This window comes from Podarcis bocagei (genome assembly GCF_964188305.1).
Source record: "Podarcis bocagei genome assembly, chromosome: 9".
NCBI lineage: Eukaryota > Metazoa > Chordata > Lepidosauria > Squamata > Lacertidae > Podarcis > Podarcis bocagei.
In genome coordinates, this window is record NC_138134.1 from 56858599 (window position 1) to 56870742 (window position 12144).

The 12144-nt window shown below is 43.0% G+C and overlaps 1 long non-coding RNA gene across 1 annotated transcript in view; it reads right to left on the reverse strand.

The window, feature by feature from the left end:
• LOC308594794 overlaps positions 1-12144 on the reverse strand; it is a 31615-nt gene that overhangs the window by 4238 nt on the left and 15233 nt on the right. The gene's annotated exons all lie outside the window — the stretch shown is intronic.

Here is a 12144-nt window from a genome sequence, read left to right on the forward strand (position 1 = left end):
TAGAGAGCAGCGTTCTATAGAAGAGAAAACCATGAACTGTGGAAATAAGCATTGGTTTATTTCCACAGTGAGGTTAGCAGTTTTCTCATGCCATCCAAAAGGAAAAATATAAGACCTAAAATCTAATGAAGCATTAAGGGGGAGGACACAGATTTCTTGAATTCATGTAATATTGTTAGCCGAAACTGATTGTAGATTTCAGAATTTGGAGGGTAATGCTACATGATTAATATTTCAAGAGAACCTGTCATATGTCCACATAATTTTAATTCCACCTTTTAAAAGTACCATAGTGTCAGTCCCACTGCAGGGCTTTTAAAAAAACATTATGTATCCTAGAGCCTTCCTTTCACGTATTAAAAGCCGGAACCTGGAATGCGTCCAAGTTAGATCAAAGCTATGAAATATTCCCAATAGATGGGGCTAGAGAGTACCAGGAAATATTCTAAACATGCTATAGTGTGTTCTGAAACAACGCAGGTATTCTGGCATGGAGACCCAACACCCAACACTAATTATGACTACTAATTAGTAGATTTTTTAAAAATGTGCGGCCAGATTTCTGTAGATAAGCTGGATAACCTTCTGTTTGGGGGATCCTGCAAAGCAGATTTTGGGGTGCATAGAGGGAGGTGGGGAAGAAGTCCAGCTATATCAGAGGAACCGTGCTGGCACAGCACTGAACACAGCCCATAGTTGAGTTGGAAAATAGGGTAGCTAGTTGAAGAGAAGAGAAACTATGGAGGCAGAGATATGAAGAGTTGAAGAGCTGCAAAAGCAAGAAAGAACTGAAATCTTTAAGAGAGTTGGAACACTGTAAACTGTTAAAGAGCAAAGATGAACCAAGGAAGGAGCTGAGAGAAGGCCAGAAAGGGACCCAGAAGATGAGCTGACAGATGCAAATTGATAAGTTCAGGCTTAGTTAGGGGGAATCGTAGGATAGGTATATCTGGATGCATTTAGCTCTGTACACTTTTTTTTTATTTGCGGGTAGCTACTCAAGCAGTGAAATTGGGGTTTATTCCTAAAATTATTTTCTCACAAACTATTTAACTTCTTGTCCTACAAAAACCTTATGTAAAAACATACTTTGTTTGGAGGTGGGGGAGAGAAATTGTCAGAAGTCTTGTTATTCACATACAGTGTAAGGACTGGTTTGGGTAGTTAAAGTCCGAAAGGGGTTAGTAGAGGTAGCCAAAGAAACTTACAATTTATTTCCCTTCTATAAGCACTAACAATGAAGCTTTGGTGATTTTCTGCTTTGCTCAATCAATTGGTTAGTTAAAAGGAAGCTGATAACCCTTATTTTGGCTTTACATACCATAAATCGCTCAGGGTAAGTGCTTTGCATGTGACCATAAGCATTGAAATGTATTAAATGGCCAAGAATATTAGCCGCTTCATTCCCAAGAGACAGCTCCTCCCCTGTAAACATTGGATTCCTGCCTTCATAAAGTTAAAGTGCTGAAAGCAGATAATGACGCAGTCTTGATAGCTGGCCAATAACTATGAAATGAAGTTATATTTATCTTAACATCTATGCATTTCTCACATTCAACAATACTTTTTGAAAAGTTGTTTTCAATGCATGGAATATGTTCCACTGGACCAGGACACTTCAATGATATTTTGTGATTTTGGATATATTAGTTGTGTTTAAATTCAGTCCACAGACATATTCAATAGACTCATCTGCCCACCCACTCTCAGAGGCATAACCTTTAGATATGAAGGTAATCAGATCAGTAATCTGATTAATGGTAACTCTGAAGATGAGTGCACACACTGCTTCTTCCTCTTTTTAAAAGCAGAATAGGGACTTGACGGGGACTGTGGATTTACCAAGAAAATATAAGAAAATAAGAATTGGTCCTGTTATCTCCCACCCTATTTCAAGAAAACTCAATATGGAAAAGCACTGCCTGAATCTATCTCAAAAAATGATATTGTACAGCTGGAAAAGGTTGACTGGTGTGAGAGTCACACAGCTGATATGGCATTTGCTGCCACAAGATGAAGACATGGTCACCAACTTGATTAGCTTTGAAAGGGGATCAGTTAAATTCACAGAAGATAAGATTATCAATGGCTACTAGCTATGACAGCTGCATTGTTCTTGGCACCTTTCTGCCCAGAGAGACAATGGAGTCAAATCACTGTGTTAGTGAAGTGATTTCCTCAGGGTGCATGCCTAGGCAATGTGTATGGAGGTCCTGGGCTGGCAAGACAACAAAAGCCCCCTCTTGGCCTCGCTAATATGGTCCAAAGGAAATCAGTGCAATATGATTGACACCAGCTTGGCTGCAGGGATTTCCATCCAACAATCTTAGGGATTCCACTCTGGTTTTGTCTAGGGTTTAATCCTTAGCTTGTTTTTCTCCTGAAGATATCCCACAAGGCAGCAGAATTTTAGGACCACAGTTTTCCTTCTCTAAGATGTACGACCTTCCCAGGTTGACAAGCCCCATCTTGTCTGCTCAGTGTGCCAGAGTCTGTCTTCACATACAGGGGAAGTCCCTAACTCACTGAGGGTCTAAGACCCATCAGATGCCCTCACCTGGTTTAGCAGACCAGTTGAGATCCTTTCCCAGGGTGTGTCTGCTGTCACATCCTGATGGCTTCTGGAAGCCACAGGTGAGAGTGAGTGCAGGGTGGGGACCAGAGGTGGACAAACTACCCCAGAAGGAGCGCAACACGTTCCCCATGAGAGGTACTGTCAGGGACTGGCTGGACGACGAGGAATGGTGGGAAGCGCTATCCAGGGAACCCACAAACCCCAGGGAAGGAAGGCTCAGAGCCAGGGAATTGGTTCTGACTGAGGAGAGGTCGAGCAGATTGGGAGGAAGCAGATTGGGAGGAGTGGCTGGATGCTGAAAGGGCAACAGGGTTTAGTGAGGAGGGAGAGCCAGTGATAGGGAGCCGTTCAGACCCTGAGGCTGAAGCAGAGGAGGGGGGGGTCAGGTCAAGAGGATGCTGAAGAATCCTGGAAGTCTCCCTCTCCTGCTGTCCCCCCTGGTCTCCAAGAATGTGCAGGATAATGACGAGAGGAGGAGGAGGAGGAGGAGGAGGAGGAGGAGGAGGAGGAGAAGGAGGAGGAGAAGAAGAAGAAGAAGAAGAAGAAGAAGAAGAAGAAGAAGAAGAGTTTGAATTTGATATCCCGCTTTATCACTACCCGAAGGAGTCTCAAAGCGGCTAACATTCTCCTTTCCCTTCCTCCCCCACAACAAACACTCTGTGAGGTGAGTGGGGCTGAGAGACTTCAAAGAAGTGTGACTGGCCCAAGGTCACCCAGCAGCTGCATGCAGAGGAGCAGAGACGCGAACCCGGTTCCCCAGATTACGAGTCTACCGCTCTTAACCACTACACCACAGTGGCCAGAGACCAGAGTTGTGCAGACGTAGTTTGAGACTGCTTGGGAAACATCCAGGAGCCTGGGAAAGGATGGAAGGCAGGGACCTTCAGTCCTGGCAACAGCTCTATAGGGTCAAGACCGACTGGGAAGTGTTGCTGATTTGTATGCCATTTCCTTGCTTGAATAAAGAGTTAACTTCACTGACAACTGCCTCTGCCTCTTCGTGCCAACTTGCACCTGATAGGTACTACCCCTTCCCTAACACCCTATACATCCAGATAGCTGCATAGTGCCTCCAATATCATAGGAGGCATGTCTCCAAACACCAGCTTCCAGGGAACAACAGTGAAAGAGAGCTAGTACACTCATGTCCTGCCAGTTGGATTCCCATGGGCACCTTGATTGGTCACTGTGGGGATATGTTTGTGGTCCAATGCAACAGGATTCTCTTCTTTCGTCCCAAATGATCTTTTCTGAACTGTAGCTATGCTTGAAACTAGGAAAACAGCAGCTATGGTAATGGATTATTCATCTGAGTAGACATTTTGTCCACTCAAACCACAGCAGAAGCTTGTCTTCTCTGCATATTTTGCCTTCATACATTATTACAGTAAGCTGAGTAAATTAATGTAACGAAACAGAAAGGCATTCCCAGCTGGCCAGACTAGCAGAAAAGAGAAACTGGATAACGTCTGTGAAAATTACTGTGGTGAAATTAGATGTGTACGTTAATAGAATATTATAGGAGAAATAAAGAACTCCGACTATTAAATAGCCAATCACCCACCAGAATCGCATGCAAAAATATATTATATGTAGCATGCCAAAGGGGGGGGGGGCTTTCTAGAACAATTTGTGACACCACATAAGTTAATTTGGGCAATGTAGAGATCTCTCAGGGGGCTACATGCATCCTGCAAAGTTTGAGGTGGGGGCGGGGTTGCTCAAGGGTAATGAAAGAAAAAAACCCAGAAAATTGTTCCTGACATATATAGCGCACTAAATAATAAAGGCCTTAAAATTTTATGACACTCCCAGGATAAAGGGAAGTCTGTTTTGATAGCAGATTTAATTCTCTGCAGTTATAAAACACCAAGATTTACACAAAATTAGGGAGTGTAGTGAACCGGTGATGTACGCCAGAAATGTCACATCCTAGCGCACCATTAATTAATATATTACGGAACTGTCCCGAGACTCAAGTATTGTGGGCAGAGAAGTATTAATGGTAATAAAAGATCGCCTGAGATGGGATACCTCTGCGACTTCAGAAAGGATGCATTCTAAGCTTCAGAATGAGACTACCACATGCAAACAATAAAAATGAAAAATAAGATGTCACTTTGAATTTGCCTGGCTAGGCAAGTGCGTGCGTTGCTGATATTGGGGTGGTAGGGCTGGGGGGGGGGGAGGCGTATTTCCTATTACACTTGTTGCAGAAGGATCAGAGAAGTGACAGAAGGAGGCTTGAGAAAATATATTGTTCTTGGACTCTGCTACGAGGTTGTAAAGTTGTTTCGGATATGAAATCAAAGATGGCATTTGCCTCAGGCTTTCATGGGTCAGACAGCCTGTTCCTGACAAACTTTTCTTGAGGTTCAGGAAGTCTTCTCTTGGTCAGTCTGCCTCTGACAGAAAAGTAGTAACTTTCCAGATTTGAACTGTTCTGGCATTTGCGTTGGGGCGATCTGCATGCCTCTCTACAGCGGGAGCAAATGAGAAGCATCTGCTAGTGCCGCTTAGTCAAAAAAATCGCTTTACTGAATGTGTCAAACAACAGCAGCATAAGATCTTGAGGAAATCTCCCTATCGAAAAAGAAATGTGTCCATAATGCTAAAGGAAAGAGAAGGCCTCTTTGCAGGTGAAACATCAAGCAAAGACAGCACCACTAACTTTCATTAAATGTATACTAAAGCAATAAGGACAAACCTAGACAGCATCTTAAAAAATAGAGACATCACCTTGCCAACAAAGGTCCGTATAGTAAAAGCTATGGTTTTCCCAGTAGTGATGTATGGAAGTGAAAGCTGGACCATAAAGAAGACTGATCGCCGAAGAATTGATGCTTTTGAATTATGGTGCTGGAGGAGACTCTTGAGAGTTCCCTGGACTGCAAGAAGATCAAACCTATCCATTCTTAAGGAAATCAGCCCTGAGTGCTCACTGGAAGGACAGATCGTGAAGCTGAGGCTCCAATACTTTGGCCACCTCATGAGAAGAGAAGACTCCCTGGAAAAGACCCTGATGTTGGGAAAGATTGAGGGCACAAAGAAAGAAACTACAGAGGACAAAATGGTTGGATAGTGTTCTCGAAGCTACCAGCATGAGTTTGACCAAACTGCGGGAGGCAGTGGAAGACAGATGTGCCTGGCGTGCTCTGGTCCATGGGGTCATGAAGAGTTGGACACAACTAAACGACTAAACAACAACAACAACAAAGCAATAAGCCTCCATGTGAATTTTCGTTCCCATTGCATAACCTTGCAATACGAAGTGGGATTCAGGAGCAAACCATGTGGAAAAATTCAGTGCAGAGTTCAGAAGACAGCTCCATAAAGTTGGCTAGCTCTGAAGGAGAGGAAAGATGGAGAGAAACACCCAATGGCAGCAGCAAATTGACCTTTTGCTGCCCTTCTTTGTCCAAAGAGCAAGCATCTGCAGCACTCAGAGATTTGTACAGCTCAGAAGGAGCATGTAAACATTTTCCTGGAGCACACCTAAAATATCCGTCACCTTTCCTTGCACCACTTGAGCCCTTTAAGCTGTTCAACTTTTCACCTGTGCACCTGTTAACACATTTTAAGGAAGTGCTAATGTTACCCAGAATGTATCAAACTAGCAAATACATCACCTAAGTGCATCCTGGCAAGAATAAATTAAGTGAGTTCAGAACAGAATGAGCTGTTGCAGTTCAAGATACTGGAAACTAACCAAATAATTAATAGTTCACTGAAAGATTATCCTCATCTGATATTTCTACACTTGTGAGGAATCCATCCCAGCTGCAAGCGGATGCAGGCATCACATCTGTCAATCCACAATGCTGGCTAACTTTAAACATACAGGCGCCCTGTGCTTGTTTTCCGACATCTTCAGAACAAGCAGACAATGTTTCAAAAGCAATAGGGTACTTGTTCCCATTTATTTAAGCTGATTATTTAAATGGTAAAAAACCTAAAAATAGCATTTGCACTGATTTCATAAGTTATATACGCTTCTGACCTCATTTTCTTCCCCAAGCAAAACATGGTTTTGCTGAATCTGTTGGTAGTAATCAACTGATCACACAATGGTGTTGACAGAGACAACATAAATAATCACAAATATGTGACATTTCAGTGAACCCCTGCCCCCAATTTCAAAATCTAAACTTTGGATGAGGAATTTTGAATTCAAATTTACAATTTGAATGTGAAATGTGTACCTGAAAAATATGAGTTATTTCAGTTAAGGTTGGAGAATTAAAATGTTTGAAGTGCCTATAGTTGACATTTCTTGTGGCAAATTTCAAATATGTGTGTTTCAAATATGAAAGTTCATAGGTTGTCAAATACAATTTACTACTGTATGCTGTTTGCCTGATGAAGTCTGTTAAAAATTGCTTTCACAGCATGCAGATTTTGCTGAATACCACAACAGAGATGGGAACCTATGACCTCTAGATCAGTGGTTCTCAACCTGTGGGTCCCCAGATGTTGTTGGACTACAACTCCCATCATCCCTGAGCTCTGGCCTTGCTAGCTAGGGGTGATGGGAGTTGTAATTAAACAACATCTGGGGATCCCAGGTTGAGAAAGGTTGCTCTAGATATTGCTGGCCCTCCACCCCTGACCATTGGCCATGCTGTATAGGACTGATGGAGCCCAACAACTTCTGCAAGCTCTGGTACATTGAGTGGCCAAGACCAGCAGCAGGTCCAACAGTCAAGAAGGCAGTTTCTGCATGTCATGTAGAGGGAAGTGATGGGCAGATGGGGCTCATCAACCTGGGAAGGTAGCCCATCTAGGAGAAGGAAAACACTGATCCTAAACTTCTACTGCTTTGTGGGATATCTTCAAGAGAAGAAAAAGAAGTAAATCCTACACAAATCGGGAGTGGAATCCCTAAGATTGTTGGATGGTGCCTTGTATGCCTCCTTAGGCAATTCCTGCAGCCAACCTGGTGTCAATCATATTGCTCTGCTTTTCTTTGGACCGCATCAGTGAGGCTGAGAGGAGGGTCTTGTCGTCTGGGCAGCCCAGGACTTCCATACACACCAACCAGGCTTGCACCCCAGGGAAGTCACTTTGGTGATGCTAATGCAGCACTTTGACTTCATCCCGAGAGGTGCACTCCATTTTCTCTCAAGACAGACGGATACCAATAAATTCAACTAAGTTTTACTCAGTGCAGACCCTTTGAAATGAATGGACCTAAATTGGTCATGTCCATTAATTTCAATGTGTCTACTGATATTGGACACAACCCCTAGCTTGTAGGATTAAAGAGTTCTTAAATATGGTTTTCCTCAGATAACGTGTGCTGTATGTGGGGTAGAAGTGTAGAAAATCCTTAATGTCAGCAGATATATTTAGGCATTCATGGAACCACAATCCTGGAATGAGGATCTTTTGTTTGTTATTGTTGGATGTCATCCTTCACATGATATAGCTTACATTTTATGGCGCACAAATGCTATGAGTGCTTCATATAATACAAACTGGAATTCTGAAAGTATTTTTCTTATTATAGAAATCACACGCATCAGAAGCATTCCTGAAACCATTTTGTCCAGAGTAGACCTCTGAAGCTGGTGTGCTTACTCCAGGGTCAATGTTTTCAGACTTCTTGTGTGAAATAATTTCATAAGTTCATTACATAAATACCAGCTTCTCATGTCCAGTCCCCAGCCTAGTTCAGCTGGAACTCCTGAATTAGAATTAATCTCATTCATCCTGATTTAAATCTGCAGACATCATCTAATGCACACACAGAGCACATAGACTTTACATGGGGCCTTCCTCTCTTTGAAGGACTGCCTGGTCCAAGTCCAGCTTAGACAAAGAAACCGTAAGAAGGAAGACTAGGGGCCTTGAAGCTACTCATCAGCTGACATTACCTCAACAACAGACTGAGCAGGCACACTGGTCACCTGAAAACAGTATCCCTTACTATAATGGGATGCAGAGGCACCTAGATGCCCCCAAGTTTGAGAGGGCCCGGCATGCATTGTGTATGTGTGATGTTGGGTTGTTGTTGCTGTTGTTATATCTTGTAGACAGTGATGCATGTTAAAACACTGTGCCATTTATCACATTAATGTTCAAGAACAATTTATCAGAACTGGCTTCGTTGTATTTTGGTATGCAGCAACAAATGCCCAGGCTATCACACTCTTCTGCCCCAAAACCCAGTGATCCTAAACCAACATATCCCAACTCTTTTAGCAATGGGTCCTTGGCGTATTGAGAACAACTAGAGGAAGGAAATCCTATAGACTAATATTTCAGCTAATGCCTTCTTCGTGAGGCATTCCGCCAAAATGTTAATCTGAAGCATTTCCTTCCTGCCGTTTTATTCAGACTTACCCTTGAGTGTTTGCAGTGATGGATATAGCTTTTAATGGACTCACTCCGACTATGGACAGTCTCAAAGGTAGGCAGCGAAAAATCACAATGCGATCAGTCTGTACCTGGAACATCTGTACCATGAATGCTCATAGATTTCCATCATTGATCTCAGCCAACTGCTTATATTCCAGAACCAAATCCACAAAGCAGTCACCCACCGATAAATCCTTCTTTTCCATTATTTTAAAAGACTTTAGCAGCAGCTGGGATGACAGAATTTCCACTCATTGGGGATTCTTATAGAGATTGCACAATATTTTACCAGATTCAGGACATCTTTCATCGTTTTCGGGTGTTTATTTTGGGAATCGCCTCAGCAAGTGTGCTTTAAACTACATTTACGCTCATGAGATACTATTAAGGTTCTTTATTTTTAAAAATAAAAAAATTATCTAATACATTTGAATCTCAGTTCTTTCTAAAGCATTACCTGTTTAACTTCAATTAGCATTGCCATACAGAGGATGAGGCTGGAACCGTATTAGATTTACTCCACTGGGATCTTTCAACTAGGGATGTATGGATCAGTTTATTTCACATACGCCTACTCACAAATCAAGACCACTTCATCCATCCTCATCATCATCATACTGTTTCCAGATTAATCTGAGATTTTAAAAATTGATTGAAATGTATTTATTTTATCACATATTGCATAGTTGAACAAGTATTTCATCTTAATATACATGTATTTTATTTTAATATACACATTTCCAATCACATTTGATCCTAAAAATACATATTAACACATTTTAGGACATTTTTTGAACTCAAAACTATACCACAAAATTCAGAGTAGCACAAAATATATATAATTATATTCTGATCCAATGATTTCTGTGGGAGTCCTCCAGCTGCACAGTGAGAATGAAACCATTATAACTTCTCTCAAAGCTCATGTTTCTTTAAGGAAGCGTTCCTATATGCATAGTTAATTTTATTTATTTCATAAAATTTATACGCTGCTTGGATGTATAAAGGGGGGGAACCCTCAAAGCGGTTTACTAAAAGATAAAACCAAAAAAGAGAGAGAAATTCACAGCAGTACAAAACTTACAACTTACCTTGACTATTTAATCATCAGGTTGTCTTGTCTAAACAAGAATGTTTTTCTCACGCACCAAAACAACAACAACAACAACAACAAAAAGTACAGTGAAGGCACCTGCTTGATCTCAATAGGCAGAGAGTTTCCAAATGCTGGTGCTGCCATACAATGCAATTAAGTTCTTACAAATGTGGAACAGGTATTATGTGCAGTGGCATAGCGTGGGTTGTCAGCACCCGGGGCAAGGCAAGTAATTTGCGCCCCGTAACCCGTGGATTTGCGCCCCCTAACCCTAACCCCCAGATGTTGCGCCCGGTGCGGCCGGGCCCCCTGCACCCCCCACGCTACGCCACTGATTATGTGGCCCCTTTAGCAGGGCCAGTTCTGCTGATCTAAAACTAATAGCTGAGCAGGGCTCTACAAGCAAAGTGGAGGAGGGGGAGAAGGACTGCTAACTGTTCAGAACTACATAAAAAGAGCTTATTGGATCAGAACTGTCAGGTTTGCAGGTGGTTCCCAGGACTCTGACCTGTCTTTTACAGGTTTTCTTTAGTGCAAACTATGTACAGTGCAGAAACCCAAAGTTCATGTCTGTCTCAGTCACTTGCAGATTCCGGGAGTGCCCCCTCCCGGTTTTTCCCCCAGCATAAGAACTTGGCCACCCCAAATCTCCGCCTCCTCTCCTTCCATTTCACCCCTCTGCGAAAACTGGGCGACGGAAGTGGCATGTCTGTTTCCTGACCAGCCTGGCTAAGTGAGGCGCCTGGGATCACAGTAGCATCTGTGAGCCTTTCCCTCGCCTCACCCCTCCTTTCCCCCTCTGCTTCACTGGAGGCGTGGCTCTCTCCACCGCCTGACGAAGAGCAACTTCTCAGCAACGTTGGAGGCTCCCTGTATTCTTGTGGCCCCCCCTTTTTCGATGGCAGTCCCCTGACAAGGCACATAGCCCACACAGTCCAGCATTCTGGTCTCACAGTGCCCAAAAGTTCATAAGGAACAGCTTTCTCCCCTCCTGTGGTTTCCAGCAACTGGGGTAAATTCCTCTGTTTTCAAGTTATGATAACTAATCCCTGAATTTCCTGATTTTTAAAAAATTGCATCTGCACCCCAGCTTACGAAAAAAACCCAACCCTAACTCTATTGCTTTAGAAGAGTATTTGAGGATTATATAACCAGCCCTGTTCATTCAGAGAATGAAACGCACTTAGGAGATGGTCCAAATTCATTCAAGATATTAGATCCTCCCACAGGCTTGGTGGCCTTTGAATAAACTCCAGGCTGACACAACATATGGGGTGAAGAACAGATCCCTTGTTATTCCAGGGCCGGGGAAAAAACTGGGAGGGATGCCTCATTTTGAAAGGTGTGGGTCTGTCCTTCTGCTCTGTGTAAAAGGAAAATTGTGTCACCCAGAAAGACAGCTCACTACTGCAGAGAGCTCCAAAGGAACTTTCCCTCATTGCATGCATCAACAACAAATAACAAATGCATGGAAATGAAAAATGTGTGAGCCAATTCCAGTTATTACTCTATGCAGAATGCCATTTCCCTCCCCCCCCCCCCCATATTTGGAGTCTCTCACATGACTCTGAAGTCATTGTTGTCACCAGATGTGTGGTTTTCTTCCTCCTTCAGAGATGACTTCATGATCAAACTGGGACTTTATTGCATTTTTGATCCTCCTAAAATCCATGGCTGTGCAAATTAATGTTTTGGGTGCTGGAGATAGTGTGCTTCAGAATGCCAGTTGCAAGAAAGTGCAGGGACATGGAGAATGCCCTTCTGGGCTTGTAGACTTCTTCTAGGCATCTGGCTGGCCACTGTGAGAACAGAATACTGGGCTAGGAGAGCTAGCAAACATTATAACTGCAACCATGTTGTGTTTTTTCCCAGCCATGGGAGGTATCAACTTCTCAAACACAAACTGATGCTAGGAAGTCATACTGAGTTATATGTTATTGTTATGCTTCTAAAAACGAAACAAAAACCCACCCAAACAATGTGAATCTTGACCCCTGACAGTTGGGTCCAGTCGTGGATGACTCTGGGGTTGCGCTGCTCATCTCACTTTACTGGCCGAGGGAGCCAGCGTTTGTCCGCAGACAGCTTATGGGTCATGTGGCCAGCATGACTA